We start from the raw sequence: 24,953 nt of genomic DNA, 5'->3' as shown, positions 1-24,953 counted from the left end.
CTGTTTTGAAATGACTGGCTAACCACCAAGACTTACAACGACTGGTTGAACTCGATCAGTCAATAGTCCAGCACCCCTGGTTGTTGCCGTCATGGTGGTTTGTATGTAGCCTCAGGCTGTCTGGGTTGGTCTGTGTGTTTGTGATTCTAGAAGCACAAAAAAAAAAAACAGGCCTGAAGAGATGCAGACACAGAAACGGGCAGACAGATGGAAAAATGGTACTGAAATATTTATAAGCAGTTTAGGAAAATTGAAATCCATTAATTGAGTCATCATTTTAGTTCGTATGACATGTAGCAAGCTGAGTGATTATGTTTTAGAACACAGTGGCCTGGGTTAAAGTAAAGCTAGATGATTTAGGAGGTTAACATCAATTAAGATATTCTTCTTCATTCTTATATAAAGTAAGTCCGGAAAAAAACTAACGCAGAAGCTAATTGCAATTTGTTTGCTATACATTTTTCTTACTGATCCTTTATCATCTGTACACTAAACACAAGTTGTTTAGTGTAAGCAACATAAGCAACAACAAGATTTAATTGTTTAAAAAAGGTTAATGTAAATAACAGATCATTCACATGAGTTTCAAGGCAAAACATCATGTCTCATTTTAAGTCTGCTTTGAGTATAACTCCTTCAGCTTTTATAGCAAGATGGTTCATATCTTCTATAAGTCTGTTGTGGAGAGTGTGATATCTTCCTCCATCATCTGCTGGGACAAAAGCCTCACAAGCTAATGAAAAAAGGCCAGATCTGTTGTAGAAACTTCACCAGAACCTCTGGAGATTATTTCACTAAGAAGCATTCTTAATAAATGATATATCATGGACAACAGTAAGCATCATCTTCAGAAGATTTCAAAAGAAAAAAAATTTAGTTCTGTAAGAGGCTTCTCCAGACCAGGACAGAATTTCCTTCCTGCCTACAGCTATTAACACCTAAAACGACTCTAGGAAAAAAACATAAACAAAAGTTACTGAAGCATTTAATTTTTCTTTGGGATTAATAAAGTATTTTTGAACTGACTTAATTTGAATGTCATACACGTCCAATTCTTTCATTTTTGCTGGCAGAAAGCCAGATGAGAACCCATGGCCTTATTTACACGCAATGTACACTTTCGTTGTTATTAAAGACTGTTAGTGTCTGTTATGCCTGCCCAAAGACGTGGAATTTCTATCTTACAAAAACTTGCTGTCCAACTTGAAGAAGCACATCGAGGTAACTTCTTATGAAATGGTTATAATCTTCCTGTTTCAGTAACCATAGCTTGGTCACTAGGAACTATTGTGAAATCTTGAGCATAACGTAGTGGGTTTACCTCTTCCTTTAGGTTAACTAAGCCTGGTTTATCACTTAACCATGTTCTCAGTATGTAGCCCCTGGTCTAAATTTTGCCTGCACTTGGTTGTGTACAATATGAAGTGTATAGCACTGACCTTACTTGAAGAAGTAAAACTGAAGGCTTACAAAAAGGTTGTTTTTTTCTGTCTAAACTTGGTCTAAATTTCTCCTGTAATTCTCCTGAATTTTACTTTCAAAGTTCACCAAAATATAAAAAAATGTCATTCAAACAGCATTTGCCTAATTTTTTTTACTTTTTACTTATACTTTTCATTACATTACTTGAGTACATCTATTATTACAGTAATTTACATACTTAAGTACAAGACATTTCAGATACTTAAAGACTTTAACTCAATTAAACCTTTCAGTCTCTTATTTGGACTTTTCCCAAAATCATATTTCGGAGAGGTACCTATACTTTTACTTGACTCTGAGATTTCAGTAATTTATACAACACTGGTTTTAGACATTTTTTTTTTTTGTTACCCCCAACTTTTAGTTTAATGGCTGCACACTCTTTTAAAACATGAAGGCCCTTGGATTACTAAAACCTTATAAAACAGGGGTCTATAACTGCTCTGTTCTATAACCTATATATGTATCATTGCTCCAGGTACCCTGAATCATATTAGTGACCTGTTACCTTTACCAAACTTGATGGTCTGCAGAAGAGATAACAATTTAAATCAGCTGTGTTAAGGCAGTGATGCACCTAAAATTTACCGGGAAGTACCTAGTGGCCTGATTTTAAAACCTCTGGCATACATTATACAAACCGTTCTAACAATAAACATTTCATAAAATGGTTTAGTCATCTAAAAATAACACAATAATTAACACTGATTTCATCACTCTCTACTAATAACATTTACCATACATCAGACATCTGTAAACAAAACAGTACAAGGGCAATTTCTCAATCTTTATCAATAGCACCATACATGGATTTACAACCATTTTCCTCCCATATTTTGTATTGTTTAAATTCTTTAAGACAGTTTGTGCATTCAGTGTCATTCTTTTGCATAGTATTATAAACAAAATTTTAGAGATTTCTTTCTTCTATAAAAAATAGAAGAAAAAAATGATTGTGGAATTAAAAGAATGTGTCCTGTGAGTTATTCAGAAAATAATCTTTATTGCTGGTAGACAGCATGAGTACTTCTCATACAGTGAGTGTTTTTTGACATGGGTCAGGGTTTTTTAAAGTGCTTCATTACAAGAAAAGACCAGACACACGTTTTGTTTTTTTGTCTCGCTGATTGCCCTGTTTTTCCCAGACGTTTCCAAATAATAAAAACGTGCAAACAAAGCATGTTTTGCAATCTGCTTGTCACAAAAAAACCCTGCTTGTTCATTTTCAGAATATTTTACTTTGTCAGTGGGACACTCTATTTGCAGCATTTAGGACAGAGAAGAAGTAATTTCCTGCTCCTCTCCTGGTAAAGTACCGCCGACACATATTTTTTGCTGTAATTGAATTGGATGTCTTGGAGCAAGGACAGATGTAAGATTCTGCCTGCTTCTTTTTAAACCATTATTTCTCTGTTTGACTTTCAGATTTCATAAATTGTAAATTAGGAACTGAACTGGTTTCACAGCCATGCACGCAGGTGCCTAGTAAATATTGCAGTTTGCTTTTGGATTAACCCTTTATTTCATTAGTTTATAGGTTTCATTTATTTAGACATTCTATGTCCAACCTTTGTCATTGGCAGTCATTATAAATATCTGTTTGAAATGTCCACATTAAGTTAACATCTTTCATTGGGAGTTTAGAAAATGCAGGAATAAATAGAAGCACTGACAGTTTACACCTGTCACCTGCTATCCAGAGACTGGTAGAGAACAAGACAGACAGCACAAGAAAAGGAAAGATGTTGCAAAGTGGGTTGGGATAACAGATTTATTATGACAGGCAGTGATAGGCACAAGATCAGAGACAGACGGTAAGAGACTTTTAAAAGATGTCAGACTTGGAGCAGATGTGGAGATTTCAGGTGGCAGAATTATTTTTTTTAGAAGAGCAGAAAAAATTTTTCTGACGAGTGGATTGACTCAATGTTTTTATCTTCCAGCATTTTTTATATCAGAGGGAAAAAAACGATTGAGAAAAAGAGGATATACTCGCCACTTTAATTTTCTGGGCACTTGGATAAGTAACATATGCTCATCATTAGCAGCTTGAGTACTTGGAAAAACTAGATTTCTCCAGAAGTTGGCAGACAAACACAGAGGTAAGTTAAGAGATTACTTATTTCTATACATTACATAAAGACCAAAAATATACTGTTGCTAAATGTTCCGTCACTAAATAAGTCTTTACTCCTTTATCTATCAGAAACCCTCATGTTAGTAGGATTTTTTATTTTAGAAGTTGAGAATAGCTGCCCCTTATACAGCAAGAGGCTAAGTTCACGAATAACTGTAGGAAATGGATTGAATATATAACTATGCTCTACTTTAAATCAAAAATAGAAGATGTTTTATTACCTTCCTAAAGGGTAAAAAAGTAAATAGTGGTGGGCATAGATACATTTTTTTTAATCTAGATTAATCTCACTGTAATCTTGGAATTAATCTAGATTAAAAAGGCTCTTTTGAATCAAGTCAAAGAGCTTTATGAATCAGAATCAGAACTACTGTATTAATCCCTGCAGGAAAGATATGTCTTGCAGTGCAACCGTTTACAGAAAAGAGGAAAATAAGATTCTAAGTACAAATAAGATACAAGAATAAAATAAGATAATGATAAGAAAAAAATATGATAACGGTAAGAATAAAATAAGATAAGGATGATATGTGTGTGCTACCTAAATAAGAGTAAACATAAGTCTTTGAAAAGGTTTCTTAAGCCAGGTGGCGCGTTAGACCAGGGGCTCATCTCCTGTTTCCATAATACATCACAGACTGCTTTAGAAAGCTTTTCTACTAGGATAACTGGTTATGAAAATAAATGATATTCAATAAGATCTATTTGTGTTTAATAAGCGTTTATTTAGATAAACATTATTCTGACCTGTAGGCCTACATAATAGGTCATGATGAACTGTTTACATTCAGAAGTTGTGTCAGTCAGTCCAAGCCCTGTTTCTCCTTTCTCCACCGCTGACTCAGGCAGTCATTGTAATGTCCTGTGAGGCTGGAGTATCTGCAAGGGCTGCTGGGTAATGTCACGATGGGGAACACATCACCATTTTACCCTAGTTTTGTGTTAATGAGAGTTGTTTATTTCTGTGGTCTGTTCATGCTAAGCTAAGTTTATATTCTGGAGGTCGCAGTTGTAAGTGTTAGCATTGGCATAATCGGGAGAATGTTTCACCAGTTGCACATAAGGGAAAAAGCATTTCCTGGTTTCAGCTTGACCTTGGTTTCAGTGTGAGTTACGTACCTGCTAGCGAACACGCTACAATATCAAGGTGAAAGTCATCATTATTATTAGTATAGGGAAAGCGGCTGGATAAGCTGATCGGGAATGCCAGCTCTGTGATTGGATGCCCTCTGGACTCAGTGCAGGAGGTGTGAAAGAAAAGGATCCTAACTAAATTAACATCTCTGGTAGATAATGTCTTCCACCGTGTGCATGAAGCTGGTGCTGAACTGGAGAGCTCCTTCAGTGACAGACTGCTGCACCCTGAATGCACCAGGGAGCGTTATCACAGATCCTTCCTCCCTGCAGCTGTATTTCTCTATAACCACTGTTCTCAACAACCTTTAATAAGTTGTTACATTCATGCTGATTTTGCACAGTTTCTATCTTAGTCAGTTAAGTAACATGTTGCTGTCATTTTGCATATCTCTGATGTCGTTGCTATTTTCAAATGTCCATAGCTGTATATTGGTTATTTATTCTCCAGGTGCACAGTTTTATATTGTTAAAACACTTTAAAGTACAGTATGTTGGGTTTTAAATCTTCACTATTATGTTATTCTTATACATTTTTCTAAGGTCTATATTTGTGTGACCATTTTTTTCTATATTTTTTTTGCTGCTGTAAACAATAGAATTTCCCCATTGTGGGACAATAAAGGGACTTTCTATTCTATTCCAGTATAGACCCAGCTCCCATTCCAACTTTGAGAACAGATTAACAGCTGTATTTTGTTTATCGCCAGATAAGAGTCTGGCGTTAACGTAGCACGTTAACGCTAATAACAGCCCACCACTAATTTAAAATGATATAGTAACAGGTACCTATCCAGGGAGTACCGCGCCTCTCTCCCATAAACAGCTGGAAATAGAGGCAGCTCCCCTTGCAACCCAAGCAGGGATAAGCATGACAAAAATTGATGGATGGCTGGATGGATAGTAGCAGGTGTTGCCATATTTATGCATTAATGTCTGAAGTTCCAAATATTATTTATCCATTTTATAAAGAAAACCTTTATAAATAAAATTTAATACAATAAAAAAAGGAAAAATAGAATTCAATCTAACCCTTTACATCAAAGTTTTTCTTCTTTATGTCGTATAACAGTATACCAACTTTGCGTCTGAAAATATTGTATTTTGTTTCAAAGGAAATCTGTGCCAATGGGACATTTATAGCTTCTCTCTCCATCAGGGGCTCAAAGTCCATCATCTCAGATGTTGTTGGTGGTACCTCAGACACATTTTAATCATCTCTAAGACTTTGAAACTCTCCCCTATTCTTCATACCCTCTCATAAGAATTATCTAAAATATTTTTCATTTATATATAAGGAATTTGCTAAGCATGTTTTATGTTTCTGTGTTTCAAATTGTTTTTGCCATTGTGAAGAACTTTGTGATATCAATGTCTTTGAAATCTGCTATATATGTGTTCATGATGGTATTTATACATATTTACTAACCCTCACTGCAAAAGTGAACTGTTACGTTGTTAATAAAACCAGATTTAAACAGATGGAGGGTTCATTGTCATCATCTAGTCATGGTTTAGATTTTCAACTGAAATTGTGTAAAAAATTTTGGAACGAGCTTAGATTTTTTATCTGTTTTTCTTGGACATTTGTCATGTGATCTACGGAGTGGGACTGCCTCTAATTCAATCTAGTCAGTCACACTGCCTCCTATTTTTCCTCTCTGCAGCTGCTTTCGTCTCCTGCTGCTTTCTGTTAATGGAGATATCACCTCCCTCTCCCCGTCCTCCCTATGTTCTGTCTTTGTTGTCCTTTTCCATCCACTCCACTTTCACTTGACTTCCTTCAAATCCTTCAGCTGTGCTTCTTCATTTGTGCACACACTGAGACTAATCGACACTAACCCATCACAGAGAACACTCTGCGACTTATTTTTCTGCAGAAACTAATCAGCCATTGTTGATTATCCATGACACGTTTCCTACCTCCCCTCCCTGTCACGATGTGCTAAGCAACAGAAAATAATTCCTAATGTAGAATAAAGTAGAAAATGAAGATCAGATAGAAAAACAAATAGGTTTATCAGTAAGTGTGACTTTAGAGAGCATTAAGACAGACTCATTTTCAACTTAATACTTCATTGCAGTGACTTTAAAATGCTTTTCCTTAAACGGCTGGCATTTAGAGGCTCATGGGTGTTGTTTACAGTAATATACAAACCAGAAACACCACGGTAGCGTGATCATGCTGCATTAAATCATATTTATATTCAGAAACTAATCAATCCTATTCAAAATTAATCTAAAGCTGTAATTCTTTACCTTTGCATAGAGCAATGTTACAAATAAAAGCAGCAGCATCAACTCTTAAAATACCGCCTTGACAAAAGCGATTATAACAACAATCCATGGAAAATGATAATCAGTTTAATCAAAACTAATTATATGATTAATCACAGTAAGATCGCCTGCTAATGATTTATTTAGAATAAAGAAACAAAAATCTAACTATTCAGATGTGAACACAAAATCTGCATTAAAAATTACTGCTAAGGGGGGAAGTTTCATGACTCTTGTAAAAACTTTCAAAACTTTGTGTATAGAGTAAATAAAGGTTTTCAATTCATCTAACATATTAGTCCAAGGAAATGGATTTTTGATTCAAATTGCCACTTAATCTGAGAAAGCAAAGGGAAAGCAAAGTTTGGAAAGCACAAGCTTTCAGCAGCAGAACTTCTACTAAACAAAGGACTGACAAATGCAACAAATATAGAATTTAGTCTCAAAGAACTTGCAAGACCTGACATAGTTGTGTAGGTTGGACCCACTCTGTTTTTAGCTTTGCTGAAGGTGAAGTTTTGGCTCAAACAGTCTTTGGTTGTGACTTACTGTAGGTCTTAAAGGTCTCTTGGCGTTTTTTCCATTTCCATTTCATGATGGTCTTGGACAAAAAGACATTAGAGTGTCACAGCGAAACCAATCTCTACCAATATGAGCTGAAAGGTCACCTATTGAAGAAGAAACCATTAGGTTAGCATTTTTTACAGTTCTTTCTTAGTCAATCTCCTGGGACTCAGCCCTTCTTATGGCATTGTTTGTTGCTTGGAGAAGAGGCAAAACCAGACAGTGATCAGCCAATCCATGGCAGATTTGAGGTATACTGAGAAATAATCATATTGGACAGCCAATAAACAAGGATTGGTACTTCTAATTTTTTAAACCACATTCTTTAGATTCAAAAGACTAAACAATGGCAACAATCTCTTGATGTAACCAATGTCCTAACTGGGACACCCTTTAATAAATAGATATTCAAGACTTGACCTTTGTTAAATAAGAAGTTACATTAGAAAAAAAAACTTTGAAAGGATCTGAAAAAGATAAGTTAAAATAGAATAAGACTAAAGAACCTTACTGACATTAAACAGCACAGACAGGCCACTCAATACACAGAAGATTAGAAGAAGCTGCACTGCTGAAGGTAACATCTATGACCAAACTCTATTATTCTGAAAAAAAAAAAAATGTCTTAAACTAAAATGTAGTCTGATATTTGTTTTCAGCCTGTGAAAGGCTTTGGGACTCTGTAGTGTGGTTACTGGACTCATACCCTACAGTAAATTGTGTGTTAGATTAATATAGAGCAAAAATCTGTTATTATCTCTCGTTTTGAATGCTAATAACAGATATTCCGCATTCCAGAATCTGTAACATTTTATGTGACAGTTCTACCTTTTCTCCTCTGTGCAGATTTTTTACTCACACGTATGACATTGGAAAATACACTGCCTATTCTCTACTCTGCATATTCACTCTTTTTTAACGCATTCTCCGTACTTCTAGTTTTACCTTTTTCCTGGGGCTATTTTTTCCTTATATTTTTATTATTTATGACCATGGCCATCTAGTCTAAAACACATTCATGCATCTGAACATCATGTCCTAAGGCACCTCTGAATAATGTCATGCAGAAGTTGTTTTTCCCGTAGGCTTATAGACTGAGTGATGCTACCTAGAAGTATGGGATGCCAATTATACACAGCAGCATTTCTCCTTTGTCTATGTCTGTTTTTTATGTAGTCAGCAGGAAAGAAAGGATGAAATGTGTTCCATGTGTCGCATCACAATTATGGCCCATCTGTGTCTCAAACCCTGCCTTTCAGATCTGAAAGCTAGCTGTGTACACTGGACAATGTGCAGGCCCAGATTAACATTCTAAAAGCTAATTGTCTTCACAACTGGGGGCTTTAAGTCTCTTAGTTGGTGGTGATCAGAGTTTATGGAGCTTTTAATTTGTTTTAAGGAGAAGAATCACGCTTAATAAGTTAGCATTATCTGCAAATCTTGCAATACAGAAGAAGGGGATCTGTGTGGGAAGAATTGATGTAGTGGGAATAAATCGGTAGTTTATCTATCTTAGATCTGCCTAAAGGGAACCTTATTGAAGTGTTGATTGTGCTTATTTTTACACCACTAACTGGATCTTTCATTGAAGCAGTGGGGCTGTAAGCTCTCATGGCTCTTATAGAAAGATGCTGTTTCCTTATCTGAGAGTTATTTTTATGCGTGAACTGATTTTTCTCCAAGTGATTCTCTTGAGACATTTAAATGTTGCATTATTAGTTCTACAAATTAATTTAGCTAACCCACTCACCAAGGCCAATGTGGTGCGTGAAGAAGTTTATGGGTAAAGCCTTTTCATGTGTTAGATCAGTTCTTCATTCACTGACTGAGGTTTTTAATGACATCTTGTCAGGGGGTTCTGCTGATTGCTTTTCTATTTAGCAGACTCAGAGCTACAACACTGGTAAATTGCTCTTTCCCCTGGCCTCTTGATAAGAACTTACTTCAGCTGTTAAATGCGTTTCAGTCATTGGATATTTAATGTTGCATTACGTTGAACACCACATTATGATCATTAACGGTTCTTGATAAAGTGAACATATATTGCCTTTATACAATTTGAACTGTTTCACATCGTTGCTATAAGATTCTCTGTAGTGCGTTAGTGTATAGTGATAGAAAAATGAGACATTAAATACATTTTACTTTTAAACCCCTAAATGAAATCCAATTTATAATTCTTGCTTTCGAAGCCAAATATCTAAGAAAGCAGATTTCTTGTTTTCTAAATTGGTCTACAGCAGCATTAAGATGAAGCAACATATTAGAAAGGCTATGCAGAAAGCTGTGGTGAGGTCTAAAGCAGGTTTAGGGTTAGAATATAAACAGTTTAACGAGCTTTAAACATCTTAAAGACAACTGTTCAATCTATGATCAGAAAATGGAAAGAGTATGGCATAACTGCATTATCAATAAGACATAGATTTCCACCTAAACTGACAGATCATCAAGGTGATTAATAACCAAAGCCAAAACCAGCCAAAAGGTCCATGTTGCTACTCTGCATCAGCATAGATAACACCATCCCCATCATGATGTATGATGCTGCAGAGATACTTCGCATTCTACAAAGAAAAGGAACCTGGTAAGATGGAAAAAGCTTAATATTGGGCCATATTGGAAGAGCATATTTTTCAAAAGACTGTGCCCAGGGTAGGAGGGGGGTCCATTGGAGATTCACTAGCTGGACAACATCTCTAAATAAAAGGCAAATGCAACAATGAAAGGATTTTTATCAAAGTATCTCAATAAATTTAAATGGTTCAGAAAAGGCCCAAATTACAGATACGATTCTAAAATGTATTTTCTTAGATATGTTTGTGATCTACAGTAAGTCAATTGGTGTGGTTTAAAAAATAAGAATGATTAAAAATTATTCATATTTAGATTTTTAAAACTTAAAAACTCCAATACCCATATCCACCTGAATTCAAATACACTCCACACTTTAAATTATTATCTGAAAAAAATGAATACATAAAAATAATAATCAACTATGCTTCATCTTCATGGGTGAGGTGGGAGCATTCCTGTATGGCTGGTGGTCTGTTTCAGGTCCAACCACCTGGTGTAGCATTGTTTTTGTTTCTAGCCCATAAAACACTGCACAGCATATAGCAATTGAAGAGAAGGAATAAAACATTGGCGTCATTGATGCTTAATCACCCCACACAACTGCAGTTGACTCCCCCCCCCAAAAAAGAGAACAAAAGAGAAATGAGTGGCTAAGTTAGCAAAGATACTGAAAATCAAGGAGGAAGAGGTGATTGAAGCAGAGAAAGTTTGTGTTTGATGCAACTGGTGCGCAAAATGAACCAAGTTTTTGCAGCAGAGGCAAGGTCAGTGAGGATAGGGCCAGCCAGGAGGAGCAGCTCACCGAATAGCAAGACTACAGCAGGTTAGCAGAAAATAGTCCTATCATCATAGTCCTATCATGTTCCAATAGTCCTATCAGCAATGTTAAACCATATAAGTACTAAATCGGCTTTATCAATTACATTAAAGTAAACCTGTGTGTGTAGTGATTTCCTTATTTTATTTTATGTATTTTGTTTGATTTAGACTGCCTTTATCTATATTTATCACTTCTGCTGTTGTCCTCATAAGTAGGCCAGTGTCAGCTGTGGTGATGGAGTTGATGCAAAGGAATGGGGATAAAGTGTTAGGAGTGGGGAGGAGGAGAATGAGAAAATAGATCAGGATGGACAGGATGGGAAGAAGGAGATGGAGATGGAAGAGGATGAGGAGGAGAAGAAGCAGGAAGGTTGAGCAGGAACAAAACAGTGCTAGGTGGAGGTTCAGTGTGCAGGAGGACTGGACTGGAAATAGACCTTCCCATTAAATAATATTAATCTCCTAAAATCTAAAGATTTTAGTCCAGCATGTAACCTTTTGAAATCTGAAAAAAAGGGTAAAACATGATTATTTTCCAGGCCATTAAGTCCACTTTGCTCAAACAATGATGGATGGTGTGACCTGACACTGAGCTTCAAGTTCACATTTAATCTTTTTAGAATTTTTTTGCAGCTCTTTTGTCAACATTCGTATTATCCATCTCTCTGATTTGACATCAGTTTTCCTCCTACAGTGACGTCCATTTAGGTTGGCTTCGGACCCATGGATCTTACATTTTTTAATAATATCTTCAACTGCAGTCAAAGGAACATCAAGCTACTTGGAGATGATCTAATAGGCTTTACCTTTAACATGCTTGTCTATATATTTTTTTCTTATCTCCTGAGTACACTCTTTCCTCTGGTTCATGTTGAGTGTGGTCCACACTATATGACCAAACATTTCAGTGACTACCTGTATTCTTATTTACAGTGTAGGCCCACTGACTGATTACAAGATTGTAGACACACATTATGCAAATTAGTGAACAAACATTGGTTAAATATGTTCTACCTTCATTTTTTTTATGTTTTTTTTTTATCATCCCGTTGAAGCATGTTTGAAAAGCAACATCAGATTTTTTTTGTCAATTACTTTTGTCAGATTCAATTAATCTATGTGACAATTGCAGGTTTTCCTTTCATTAAACGAGGGGTGTAATAAATTTTGCTTAAAAAAAGCTTTTTTACAATACAAATAAAGTGTTCACATTACAATTCTGGTTCCACGTGTGAACGAATTAAAGGCTTCTACAAACCACGCTAAGGATGAATTTCAGCCTCAACCTACTCCTGATCATGTTCCTTCCTCCTCCTGACTTTAAACAGTACTTATTTATGTTGGTTCATCATAAGTAAGTGCTGACAACTTATATTCTAGTTTGTTATAATGATAAAGGAAGTAGTGTGAATACTTTCGTAAGCCAGTGTTGCTATTATGATGGTCTCTGCAACTATTCACGGTTTTGGAGATTTTATATAGAAAACAGAATATGTATTATGATTAAAAGCGTACAGTCATACTGTTTGTTTATTGTCAGAAAATTATCATTCGCCTTTATCGCCAAACTATAAAATACTATATGTCTATTGTTATAAAATTCGGGATTTTATTGCTAAGTATAATTAATTTACCAGCTTTCAACTTTTGTTCCAGCTGTAAAAAATAATGAATGCCCACAAAATGTCTATAATTAACCATCTGTATGGTGCTGTAGTCATTTATGTTTCTTTCTGACAGCAAACACAAACTTCTAATGAGTAAAACTAAGAATGTTGTCAGTGTAGAAACTTAGACTAAGTGTGCCCATCATATCTGAGCTCAAACCGCTACACAGAAAGTTCTTTTAGCTCTTAAGCTGCCATCTATTACTCTTAGAAGCATGTGATATGAGGTGGTGATCACCACTGAAGCTATTATCACCTTCTAAACAGAACAACAGGCTGTGGCTCATCATCAGCATGTTCAGTCTTAACGAAACATAAAAACACTTTTCTTATGTTATCCATTGGTTCAAAGGCAAGAGAAAGTTTTTTGTTTGCCTTAAAAGAAGGAAAATATATTCTGTAATTTTTGATAAACCTTATGGTATTAAGGGAACGCTTCTTTTGACAGGGTAAGATAATTAGTCTTTAAATGTTTTGTGAGGAAAAAAGTTTCAAACATTTGTGTAAAATGAGCAGGCGTTTAATTAGAAATAATTGGAAACAAGCCTATACTTGTTGTCTTTAATGAAGTTTGTGTTGAGGTGGCAGGAAAGGACATTTTATCTCGTGTGAAGGAAATTGCATAGACTAAAGAGGAAACGATTTTTTTATATATACTAGCAAGTGTTTTGGTTTCCAAGGTAGTACACAGCACAATATTCCTCTAGAGAAGTGTCTGTAGATGTCTAGTTGGATCCAGGGAAATTATTTAAAAGTCAGATAAAATATAGCATTACCCTGAAGACGGCTGACCCTTTGAAAACTAATAGTTACAAATTTAATTTGTATAGATCAGAAGTGAACTGTTCAGACTGCAGTGAAAAGTTGGATATGAGTTGGATATAAGTTGGAACCGCCTGCTTTGTGAAAAAACCTTATTGTGGTGGAAATAGTGGTGGAGATATCAGTGAAGTGGCGGCCTGGGCACCTCACAAAAGCCGCCCACTGCATCCCAAAGGGATGGGTTAAATGCAGAGAGTTAATTTTGTTGCTCTGTGCTTGTGAAAGTGTAATGACAATAAAAAAGCTGGAAAACAATAAACACTGAAAGCAGGGGTATCTGTACTTCATTAATGCTCTCACTTGTATTCACATAATCATTTGCTATTCCAATGTAGCACAATGTAAATCCTAATTTTAGAGTAAAACAGAGATAACAAACTAGAGTCAAATAGAGATAGACTTGTATATCACCAGATGATATCACCGAAAGTGGGACCTTTTTGGTATTGGTACATACATTAATTTGCAGATTCCTTAGTGCATTAAGCAGCCATGCTTTGAGATTTCTTAAGGCATATGAATTATCACTGCACTTGCTATCCATTGTTAATGTTTTATTTGATTTGTTAAGAAATGTTTCTTTTTTGAGACCTGTGTAACATTTCTTACCATTGTCATTTTTTGTTCTGTAAATGGAGTAGGAAAAAGCAATATCAAGTAAAAAAAATCTGACCCCAGAAATTGGTGAGACTGATGTCAAAATATGACTTTTGTGTCTTAGGCATAAAGGTTGTGGGTTTGAAACTCAGACTGCTCCTGAGCAAGACCCTAACCCCAAACTGATACTTAGGGTGGCAACGCACTACTCCCTAAGGGATGGGTTTAATGCAGAGGATGAATTTTTCAACTGCAAGACCAAATGGGTCTTTTTGTTCCCTGACTGACATTTCCTCCCAAAATAAACAAAATGTCCCCATACCGTGGTGTTTCTCCGTGGAGATAGTATGTTAAGGGGCAGGGCCGGATTAAGAGTGGAAGGGCCCTTTGCCACAAAGTGTCTGACCCCTCACCCCCCACAATAGGGGCTACAAATTAATTACAGTACAGTGTCTGATTTATGAAAGCTCTTTGTATTTGTGAAAATAGCATCTAGACTAGAACCTGACCGATAAACGATTTTGATCTGATATCTGATACATTTGCTGATATTCCAATATTGGCCGATATCGAATATTGGCAGATATCGAATATATATATATTGGCAATTATATAAAAAAATAATTAAAGATGGGCATACCAAGGATATAACGAATTCTCATGATAACCAAAAATATGATTCAAAACAAAGAAACATAAAAAAAGATTGAAATAAGCTACTTTACTTTATAAATACAATCAATTATTGTGGTGCTGATTTAGATATTGCCTCAAATCTGTGGTGTTTTTCTGCCTTGCTGGTGCTGGAGTCCTTACTAACTTTAACTCTGCAGATGCTGCATCCAACAGCTGGTAAATCCTTCATAAACTTGTCCACACCTTACAATTTTCCTTTGTCTGTAAAATGAACATATATACATTTAGAGTATTTTGCTAATTTGATTTAACTTCTACAGATGCATTTAACAGCATTTAACAATGAAAACAAGTGGCTGCATACAGCTTAAAGTGAATACACACAGACTAATGGAAGACATTGTGTATCTGATTCATTTTTAAAAGATTAATTAATTCACAAAAACTCCTTAGAAATATAAAAATGTCATATTTGCAAGCAACTAAAGAGTTCCCTCCTTCACTACTCAGGTGAAATACTCAAAGTACTTCAATTACTCCCTTTTTTTTTTTTGTATTCTCGGTTCTATTTTGTTCTCGTGTATTCACTACTAACTCTTCCAAATCTTTGCTGTCTTGCATGCATTACAGCAAGCAATGTTATAATGGCTGTCCTTCAATAACCATTTTCATCTGGACACTATTTTTTAAAGCTCTAGTTAGTCAAAGCTTTTTCATCCGGTGTGTTGTGGTGCCTTTCTGAGGCCTCCCAGATTTGGCCAGCGCCAGCTGCTTCTTTAAAATACACGGCTGTTCTATTTTTGCACATATTTTCTATTTGCTGCAGAGATCCCTCATCCATCTGAAGCAGAATGGATTTCAATCAGGAACTCAGTTGGTGAAATGCAAAGTAGATCTTTTTAACAAGTAAAAGACTACCTCTGCAGACTTTCACATTTTAGGGACTTTTATGTCACAAACGAATATAAATGTTAAACAAAAATATGCATAAAGGGCTTTCATTGAGCTGTTTCAAAAAGTCAGGAAGCTCAAGGGTGTGAACACTTTTCCAAGGCACTGTGGTAAGGTCCTGCAGACAGAGAGCCTTTCATCTCCAACTGCCTTCCATTATTATCTTCCACTCTTGACCCAATATCCATCGTATCCTGTCCTCTTTGCTGTTACTCTTATCACATACCCTTTCTTCTCTTTCTGCTTTCATTTGCTTGTGTCATCTGGTGCACATTTTGCTCTCTGTTCTCCTTTTTCGCATTCTGCTGAGAAGCAGTCTGATACTGAATATGAGAGGGTTAAAGTGCACGTACGTGTGTGCACGCTTGTGGAGGTTTAATTACAGCTCATTCTACCAGGGCACAGAGAGGTCACTGTAGATTTACACCTGCTCTATCTGCTCCATCGCTGGTCGATGGAGGTTTTGTCATTATTCTTTTAAGACGCTAAATTATTGATGCACCCTGTTGGATAGTTTTACTCTTCCTTCTTAGTCCTGCCCATTGATACACTTTGCTTCTGTCAGCTTTGTTTCTTGTATCTTTATTAGTTTACATTTTCCTACTATTTCCCCTCGGTAACTGCTAGAGTCGAGGTATATTACAGAAAGCAAAGTTCTAGCATCTTATGACTACCTGCTTTATGGACATTTTGACCTAGAACCATGTTTTATATACCACTGAGTTTTAGATATCAAAAATGTCAAGTTCAAACTCAAAGACTTCTGTACTACAAAAATGCTGCAACCACCAAAATCTACTTTAATGTTACTTTTTTCATTGCTTTGCAAAGGTATTTATGAAATGCGTCAACATTTTTCACATTAAAAGAAACAGTTAAAAAAAACAAAAAAACAACATAAATTATTGCATGTTGAGTAAAAGAGAATAGAAAAAAAAGATATCCTGTCACACTGATATTCAGTGGAGAGGACTCAATAATACAAACAGGCAGGTAGTTAAGTAAGTAAGAAAGGTTGACAAATAAATTGTAGTTATTTGTGTAGAGATGGTTACTATTCACATTTGAACCGATACGGTACTGATGCCTGGAACTTGGAAATCGATGTCAATAAACGGCACTACCTGCTCACGATACTGTGCTAACATCATGTTAAAAAACTGGGCTTACTGACCTGAAGGAGATGAAGACGATGATGTGGCTACCAGGCGTTGCTGGCTGCAAATAACGAGTGGGCAAACGAGTTGAAGCCACAGATCTTACCTTGTCGTAAATCCTCCACTCTTCAGTCTTGAAAGGGGAAAAAAATACCCTCTCGTGGTTTTTAAAACTGGTAGACATTACCTCAATAGACTTTTACTTGTAATTTCCGTGAAAGGTGGTTCTACAAAGTATTGACTCATATAATGTTTTTGCTTTACAACATTGCCCTTCCATTTCACTATGATGTGAAAATTAAAAAGGTTTCAAAAATATAGGTACTTTTGTTTAGGGAATGTACTTGTCTTTTCCCATTCTTAAAAGTTACTTAAAAGCTGTTTGCAGCATTTATTAGTCTTTAACTTCCTAGTGTTTAGCCATTGGGTGTTGCTGTATCTAAGTATTAGAATTGTAGACATAGTTTGTTTGGTCATTCTTCTTTATTGCCACAGTCTGTAAAATAAATAGTTTTCTTATCAAATAAATGCTTAAAAGAAATGCGTAAGTAGAGTAGCAATGCAAAGTTGTAGGTCTGAGGGCACAGACTGTGCTCCCAAAATTAATAGATTATATCTGTTTCTGCGACAGGATCTTATTCTAGGCTGAACATGCAGTTATTTGATCCTAAACAAAGACACTAATGCTATTTACTAGAAAGCTTTGTCTTGTTTCCTTTTTTGTGTCTACATTACTGTCATATCTGATTGCATCGACTGCTGTGCTGGATTTGCTCTTAGAATGGTTGGTAAGTGGATTAGTCTTCTTCAATGTGCAGTCTTGTGCTCTAATGGCTGCAGATGTTTCGTATAATGGCCTCAGACAGAATGCATTTTGCAGCCAGAGGCACTTGTAGCCATTTAAAAAAAAAAAAACAGCTGCTATCATAATAGATATTATTAACCACAGTAGCAGCTTGGCTCAAGGGTTGAGATCATCTGCCTTGTCTGAGGCAATTTCCATCATTTTGGTGTAAACTGAAAAAAGACTGATGGAAAAAAGTGACTGACAGAAAAGTACTCTTTGACATTTAAAGGATTCAAAGTTTCTTAATACTGACCCGTTTTTTTCTCACAATAAGTCCACTGGTTTTTTTCTCACAATAAGTCCACTGGTATTCTGATGATTTTGTGATGAGCTCCAAGTCCGAGTTTGGGAAAACATCTTGCCACTGCTTCCTTTTTAAGATTTATGTTTGTTTATATTAAGACAGAAATGTAGTTTGATAGAGTGAATGATATTGTAGACGTAGTAGTAGCTAGATAGTGTAGGACAAAGATGTATGATTTCAGGATTTACAGGGGTATGTGCAGATGAAACCATTCTTCAAAACGTGACAGGAGAAGCTTATGAATAGCTTTAAATGAAAGGACAAGAATCTTAAAATCAATGCTAGGTTTAACAGATAGCCCATGGAATTGTTAGGGTCGAGAGGGTTCAGGTCACTATGCATGCAGTAAAGTACCAGTTGGGCTTTAAAGATAGACTTGTGGGGTATACTAGAGAGGAAAGGGTTAGAATAATCAATACAAGAGGTGACAGTGGGAGCAGCAACATAACTAGTTGTGAAAAATGGACAAAGGCAATACTTGACTAATTTAATATAGACAGGCTGTGAAAATTATTAATGTGTTTCTCAAAGGACAGTCGTCCAGTAGGGATAAAAAACAGACCTATGAATCAAGACTGGATTCCGTTTTTTTTTTTTTTTTTTTTTTTTTTAAAGACCTATGACATTTGGATTGAGTGGATTTGGAGGCAGCAAGAAAAAAAAACTGGATTTTATTTCCCCATTGAGTTTGAGAAAAATTGCTAGCAAACCTCAAGTAAACAGTGAAACATTCATGGAAATTAAATTCAGGTGTTGTATGAAGTACTGTATTCTTGTTAGCTAAGTTTATTGTCTTTTGCCAGGAATTTAGCTGACTATTTTTAGTTTTAAAAGAAGTCCAAATAAAGAGGAGCACAATACTTCGAGAACAGGATGGAAATTGAGCCTCCTTCAAACAAGAATACATGCCGTCATAGGGGCTTGAATGAATATGGGTTAGGAAGAAGGACAAATGGAGCAAAGAGCTGTGGTGCAGACAATGAGTTTGGGGACAGGCTTTAAAGATTTGCAAATAGTAGGTTTGGAGACAGAGAAAAACACATTTAAGTGTTAAATACACAATAAACATTCATTCAGCCAAAGGGCTTTTTAATCAGTGATTTCACCCCTATGACTCTTCACAAGTGAAGCCAGTTTCAGGTTTATTATTCATATTATCTGTGGTTTCAGCATTGTCTTCTGGTGTAATTTGACAGAGCCAGAGTAATTATGGGCTCTTGCTTCCTGCCCGTTCCCTCCTCCCACACACACTGGTTCGTCATACAGAAGGATGATGCCGCTGAATATATGAAGCCCGAATAGGCAATTTGAAACTTACTTCAGTAAATAAATATCCTGCTGTATAAATAATAAGTATTTGCTGTAGGACTTAGAAATTCTGCCAAAAATCTAAATAACTATTTTTGTTTTTCAACCAGTATTGGTATTGCAATTTAATCTTGATTATTTTTTTTCTTTTGCCACAAGCATTGAGATGTTTCAGGGCAGGGTTTCATTGTTTCATGATCTCGAAAGTGTTCTTGTCCAGAGTCAATTTTCGTAGGACTTTATTGTTACTGTGATTACTTCTACATGGATCTGCGTGGTAGCTGCACCTTTCTCTTTCCTTCTTTGTGGAAGCAAACCCACTTTTCTGCCAAAAGGGCTTGAGTGAGAATGTCAGTGTTTTAATCTGGCTTAATGAAATGTGATGAAAATGACTTTTATCTGGGACTTTAAAACTGCATTTCGTTACATTGTTATAATATTGCAAATGCAATCAATAGCCCAGCTTTTTTTTGTGGATTTCATTTGACCTTTAATATGCGTTGAGTGCCTACCCCTACCTACTACTGTATTATGTTTCTACCAATAATAATACGCTATGACTATCCTATCACTGTTGTCAGGTTATGCAAACTGATGTTTTAAATAAAAAAAAACACCTTAAATACAGTAAATAAATACAGAAGAAACATTTAATTTGTTTTTCTTAAATGCATGAATAAATGTTTTGTTTTAGGTCTTGAGTCTTGAGCCATTTTGTGAAATGATTTAAAACTGTATAGAAAGCGCAAGCTGTATTATGATTAACTTTACATATTCAGCTCTTCTAGATGGGCTTTTTCTTGTTTTATAGGTGCATACCTGTTTCACAGAGTTAAGTGCCATGATGTCAAAGTAGAATACTTAAGATGTATCATTAATGCAAATTGTGCTGGAGAAGCATCTTGAAAATGGTAGATTTACCCTATCGAGTAGATGCTTTCCCTGCAAACAGACTTTTTATTAGACACCTTGTGATCAACTACAACTCTGCTGTGTCATCCACCAACCAATTTCTTTGTGATAAATGTTGGATATTAAAACTGAAACAGAAAATGTGTGTAAAGCTAACTTTGTATGTGACACACAGAACTACCTAAAGACATCTTTAAGTACATTGGAAAATACTATAGTATGCATTATGAGTAGCTTGCAGAAGCACAAATAAAGAATTTCTTTGGTAGATGCAGTTTTTATAGTGTTGTGCGGCAGCTACCTTATTTTAATATTTTCTTGGTTTAAAAGAGTAGCTTTTACAAGATTGTTTCACTTCATTTCACCTCTACGTTTTTATGGAAATGTTCCTAACGCTGAAATGTAAATTGAGGAAGGCTGAAAGGATGAGGCAGATGCCCTACCAGCAATACAGAATAGAAGTGATGCACTTCTGAATGCACCACTGAATCCTCTATTACAAGAACAATATTACAGGTGTAGCCTAGAGATGTCTTCATTGCACTTTAAGACAGACCACTCTCCTCTTTCCACTCTCCAGCAGAGAAAACTCATGCTGAGTGTTGCAATGCTTCCCATCTACTCTATGTGCAAAATGGCTTGTATAATTTTTTTTTTACTCTATATTATCTGTTCTGCAGTCTCTCTGTGAAAAAAAACAATTCAGAAAGCGTTTATCTGAATAGGTATCAACTGTGAATGAGAAATAGAATTATTTTTATTGTTAAATCAATATTACTAAAATCAACCTTCACTTTTCATAATTTGTTTTTGTTTTTCACCATCACAAAAGGTCCACTAGTCATCTTGATCTTTAGCATTTTAGCAACTGAAAGTGATGTCATGGTTTGTGCATAAAATCCAGCTAGCTGGCCAAATATAATGCTGCCCAGCATAGTTCAATGCTCAAAACTGACATATTATAACCGAACACTGCATCTAAGAACTCCAAATGCAATATTGTAATTTATATGATTTTATGTACTATGACTATTTAACACTTTTACCGAAGTAAATAACAAGCCTTAAAAAATGGACAAAAAACTCCTTTAGATTATTGCTAAATTCCAACAGGAAACCTAAACATAGATGCTTTGTTTGCACTGCAGTTTGTGATGCTAAACTCCAAATTTTGTTGAAATGTGATTTTTTGTTTTGTTTTTACATTCTCATTCAATCTGGCATCAAACTTCAGTCTAAATGGCTCAGAGCCCCAAAGTCACCAGATGCATACAGGGACAATAATGTTACAGAGCACTGTTAATGGAAGAAATAAGTTATTCAACTGTTACTATGGTCCAGAAAGATTCCCGGGTTAGTATTTAAACTTTTGAACAACAAGAACTGGTTATATTATGACCTCCTCAAAACAATGTAAAGGAAGGTGAGAAAAAAACAGTGCATAACTATTAACGATGGCCTTTGGGGGAGCAGTGAGTACTAGTGCTGTAGAGAAATCTGAGTATCTCAGTAGAAAGCAGTTATCTTGGCAAACAATACTGTTCCTATTGCAAATATATATAATATTTAGCATGGCTAAATATTAATGATCCACACGCAAAAACAACATCCTCCACTATGTCTTAAAATAAGGAGTGCAACCTTAGTTCATGGCTTTATTTGAAAAAGGACATAAAGTTGAAACAGATTCTCTTCTCTATCTAAATCTCCCTGAAAACAGCTGTACAACATGTAATTACAAGAACACATAGAAACCATTTTAATTGAACGTAACAAAAAGAGAAAAAAATATTGAAAAATATTATTTTTTCAGCAGTGCTTGTCTTTGCTATCTTTGTTTCTAATTATGCCTGGAAAAAACCCTAACATATATGAAAATATATAGCTTCAAATTTCAATTGTGATACCAACTCAGTTACTACCATCACTGATATCTGCAGTTATTTTCTTTAATTTACCTTGTGGTTTTGTGGACATCATCATTTTGTTGTTGTTGTTGTTCTTAATCATATGCACTGATTGATGGCACTTATTTTTTTTTTATTTTGTTGTTCTTGTGACAATGACAATAAAGATAAAAGATAGGAAAAAAAGGAAAAAACCTGCGGTGGCAGGAAGTAAGAGAAATAAATAAAAAATGTTTGTGGAGCTTTCCTGTCTGCAAAGCTCTGCTGTAAAATCTCATAGAGAAAATCTGAGTTTTTCAATAATTATGGAGTAAAAAAGATTTTGTCATCACTTCAATCTCAGTCTTGATTCAAACCACAGTTTCCTGCACGAAAGTTAAGGACACATTCCAACAGAGAGGTTGACCTCACATATAATGCCATTATCTGTGTTTTACTGAGATGCCAGATCCCCGACATTTTGCCTTAAGCATAGAAATAAAGTGCAGCACAAATAAATCATCCTCGTCGTGTTATGAGGGATCTCTGGCAAATAGGTATTCGAGATAATTTGTTGAATCTGAAACCAGTGATGCTCAAAAGTTCCACTAATTCGACATAAAAAAAAAAACATCTAATTGTGCAGCATAAGGAGTTTTTCTTTTTTAACATATACAGGCTTCTCCAGTAAAGTGCACACCATTTATGATGCTGCTGTACCTAGATCAAGGTTTCTTAACCTTGGTCATCAGGGCCCATTATCCTACACATTACAACGTTGAATGTGGCTCCGATAAGGCAAAAAATATTGGATTCTGGTCACATTTGCCTGCTTTGTTAATGTATCTTGTGATTAACTCTTTTTTTTAATTGGCTATGTTTTTATTTTTTCAAAAGTATTTAAAAAACAGAACTTTGGGGTAATTAACAGGTAATTTAAATTGTCAAATCTGTTAAGATTCTACACATTCTGTCATATTAAAAATAACAACTTTTAATTTATTTAACCAGGATTGTGATAAACTAAAAGCAGTGCATAATTGTGATGTGGTTTCAATAGGATTTCACTGGAAGGGATCCAAAGTGTAAACAGGTATTTATAGGCAGTGTAATTGGTTAAGGAGTTTAATTCTGTAAACGATGCAACTTTTGGCACAAGATGAGAGAGATAAAGGCATCAGAAAACAGGATTCATCTGTGAGGAGTGAGCAAAATAGGCCGGTGTTCAAAAGGCACGGTTCAGGTAAAGACAATGGCTGTGTCCGAACGTCCGCCCTAATCACTATATAGGCCATTATATATTGATTACGCAATTTTAAATGAGTGTCCAAACATCCTGTGAATGAAAAAGTAGTAGATTCGAAATTTCCTACAATACACCTTAAAAAGTAGTGGTCATCGATGGTCACTGGACGAGCAGATTGCTTTGCACGAGCTCTCATTGCAAAGCATCATGGGATTTGTTGTAGTGGAGAAAAATAACAAAGATGGCACAGGCATAGTGCAGAGAGGCGAAGTTACCTGACTAATTGGGTGCAAATAGCTGTGATCCTCTGTCTGAACTTTTAGTTAACTGAGTTCACTATTAAGTCCACTATATAGTCCCTGATCTATAGAGTGATTGAGGGATTTAGGGGTTAGGGCAGACGTTTGGACACAACCAATGAGTACAGATTGGCACGAGCAGGTGGAAAGAATGAGGCTAATGAGTTATTAAAGGCAAGGTCTAAGTATGAATGTGCGCCCTAACCCCTAAACCCTCAAACACAATAGAGTGAGGATCAGTGCAATCAGATAACTAGCCGTTGAGAGAGATGACCACTACCTTTCACTCCCCGTTGTTCACGTGATTGCGGCTCCTCACATGGTGACTGTGCCATCTTTGTTCTCTGTGCCCCTTAAATAAATCCCATGATGTTTTGCAAGGAGATCTCTTGAAAATCATTCTGGGATATATCTGCTCATCTAGTCACCAGCAATCTGCACAACTTTTCCAGATGGATTTTGGGAAATTTTGGGTCCACTACTTTTTCATCTGTTAGACATTGCACATTCATATAAAATGATGTAACCCCTATATAGTGCCCAGGCGGTTGGGCATTAATTTAGACAGCCAAGGTTTGTTTATGAGGTTCTGTATGTTATATTAACACTAGACATTCAAAAATTACTAAATAATTTGTAAATATTGTGTAAGCTACATCTTTTGAAAGCAGCCCTGTTCTTTGCTATGTCTTGATAGCCACTGAGGGATAAAATGGGATAGTAGGACAAACCTCCCTGAAGTGTTATTCAAACAGATAAAAAACTTAAGAGATGGAGCTGTTTGGTGCATTTCAAATTAATGCCAGCTGGACGCCTCATCTGCTCACTGGCATTAGACAAAGAGATTCTCTTCAATGGATTAGAAGGCCAGGGTGTCATGCTTGCTCCCTGCAGAGAGCGACTCTTGGACACCATAGATACAGACTGTATGTGTGGATTCACCAAAGTACACATTATCCACATATGTTCGTGTGGCTTCAGCATACGCTCCTGTTTGTTTCCTGCTGTGAGGAAGTTTAATTTAGATTGGTATATATTACACTGGATTCAGTTAGGGTACGTTTTTACCAAACCGGACTTTACAAGTAAAGAATGTACTAGAGAGACAGGAGAGTTTAAAATATAGCTCAGGAACATGTGGACTGAGGAAAAGCCTGGGATCAGATGACCTACTGAGCTGCATGGGCAATTGTGGTGATGATCTGTTTTAATCTACAGTTTATCCACTCTTGAATTGTTTAATTTAAGTTCCCCATTTCTTAGAAAATGCACACAGCACAAAGAAAATGCAAAACAAAAAAACAAGAATTTACTGTGAGAAAAGTGTTGATGGT

General features: G+C 35.8%; 1 protein-coding gene across 2 annotated transcripts in view; it reads left to right on the top strand.

Moving 5' to 3' along the window:
* The window catches only part of clstn2 (calsyntenin 2), a 188,033-nt gene that overhangs the window by 62,098 nt on the left and 100,982 nt on the right, over positions 1 to 24,953 (top strand). The window lies entirely within an intron of this gene.

The sequence above is a fragment of the Cyprinodon variegatus genome, unplaced genomic scaffold (assembly GCF_000732505.1).
Source record: "Cyprinodon variegatus isolate N-32 unplaced genomic scaffold, C_variegatus-1.0 Scaffold224, whole genome shotgun sequence".
NCBI classification, from domain to species: Eukaryota; Metazoa; Chordata; class Actinopteri; order Cyprinodontiformes; family Cyprinodontidae; genus Cyprinodon; species Cyprinodon variegatus.
Note: the sequence above shows the minus strand (reverse complement) of the source record. Positions and strands in the feature narration are given on the sequence as shown.